Here is a 2,224-nt window from a genome sequence, read left to right as displayed (position 1 = left end):
TTTTTTTTTTTTTTTTTTTTTTGGTACTGGGGATGGACTCGAGCCCTTCCACTTGCGAAGCAGGCAGTGGAAACACTGATCTAAATCTCAGGCCCTCTCTATCAGTTTTGAACGCCACTATGGAGATTTTATTAAAAGCTAGGACATATATATCTTACTCAGTTGTGAACTCCTAGAATATAGGACATGTTGAGTTAGGTTCTGATGAACTAAATTTAATTATTGGATCCATTAGAGAGAAGTTCCCACCACTTCTTAAAAGTCAGTCTGTGGTGTTACATTTGACTATGCCCTAAATTTCAAAGCAGTTAAGGCTTTTCTGATGAAAATATCCATTTGTTACCACATTCATTAACAGTGTGATGACTCAGCTCTCATTTCCTGGCAAAACACCAATACCATTCATCTCAAAGGCTCTGGTTTCCCACCAGCCATCTTTTTTTTCTTCCTCTGCTCATTCTACCAGAACACCTGTAATCCCTACTACAGTGTCTCTGACGACTAGTTCCCAAGTCAGACAAAAACAACTTGTTTATGTTTTTCTCCCTGAAGGAGATTTCTGTTCCTCTCCCCAAACTTCTGAAGTGGTCATCAACTAATAAAAGGACATTTTCTCCAAACAGATGTGGAAGTTCAAATACGAGTAAAAAATGGTATGAAGAGGGCCGGGGATTTGGCTCAGTGGTGCCACTGTCCGCCTCAAAAGCGCAAGGGCCCAAGTTCAACCCCTCGTACCAAAAACAAACAAACAAAAACAGAATGAAGAAACTCAAAATTAAGATATGGAGGTAGGATGGGAACAAGTGAGAAATTGGAATATTGGCTCCTTCCTTTTCTTGTAAAGTTAGTCCAGCCCTGTTGGGGTTCAAGGACTAGACCTTCCTCACCATTCACCTCTCCCAAGACAAGTGAGCTTTTCCTTACCCTTCAGGGGAAGTTTGAGCTGTGAGCTATTGAAAAAAAATTTTTTTTTCCTCTAAATTTTGAATAAAAAATGGATTGGCCTCCCTGTTAAGCTCAGCACTTAAATGATCTTGTAAATAAGAACTATTCAGTGTGGGGAGAGGTCCCCTCTTGTGCAGTTTTTAGGCAACAGATAATTTGTGGCTCTCTTCTGATTTGAAATATAGTATCAGTTATAATATTTTTAATCTTTAAAACAATAAATATGTTGAGTCAAACTGAGGAAGATTAGGAGGAAAAGAAGCACTTAAGCTTTTCTTTAGAAGAGGATTTAATGACAGGTTCAGCCTGTTTAATGACAGGCCCAGTACCACACCCATGTTTTAATGTTTCATTAATACTGTATAAATGTCTTTTATTACTCATGATAAATAAAAAACAGGTACTGATGTGAGTTTAAATAGGTAAAAGTGCAAGAAAAAATCACTATACTAATACCACGAAATGGCGATCTTAGTTTTTTCTCGTCTTTGCTGATTTGTTTATGGTATTTGTTTCTTTTTTGAGACAGGGTCGCATTACGTTGGGCAGGCTGACCTCAAGTTCCTGGACTCATGCGACCCTTTTAATTTATTTATTCGTTTGTTTACGGGATGTATCCATAGTTCAACGTTAAAATGAATTTAAAAATACAAGCAAAACATGATTCTTCGGATTTTTTATACTAGTTTTCTGCTTGGCCAATTTTAATGGAAGACACACCCAAAAGAAAATTGCTAAGGTTGATGAAGATGTGAAGCTTGCGAAGTTCCAGTGTTGCCTGAGGATGAGCTTACTCTGCGTGACAGGTGAGGAACTATCACATTCAGATATTTTTCGAAAGTCGGAGTTATTTTCAAAGGTTTTCTCTCTGCCTCTAGGTTACAAGGGAAAAGACTAGGGCCGGGGATTTTAGCTCAGTGGTTCGGTGGCCTGCCTTGCAAGCGCAAGGACCTGAGTTCAATCCCCGGTACCAAAAAAACTAAAACAAAACAAACAAACAAAAAAATACAGGGGAAAAGACTAACTTCTCCAGAATAAAACTGACTGGCCTCGCGCTAAAAGGATAGAAGTCCTCTGCTCCGCCTGCTGGGGATTAGGAGCTAAGCAAAGGAAATAAACATTTTCAAACACAGCTTTGCTTCGCTGGACGCCCAGCCCACAGTCGCCCGCGCTCTAGGTAGCGCCTTAGCCCCTAGTGGCGCATGCGTCCCAGAGCGCTCTGGGCGGGCTCCCCAACCCCCCACCTCCCACGCAGGCGCTATGCTGCCCGCCCACCCCC

Source organism: Fukomys damarensis, unplaced genomic scaffold (assembly GCF_012274545.1).
Source record: "Fukomys damarensis isolate Sample0158 unplaced genomic scaffold, DMR_v1.0_HiC HiC_scaffold_36, whole genome shotgun sequence".
Classification (NCBI taxonomy): domain Eukaryota; kingdom Metazoa; phylum Chordata; class Mammalia; order Rodentia; family Bathyergidae; genus Fukomys; species Fukomys damarensis.
This window is presented reverse-complemented; position numbering follows the sequence as displayed.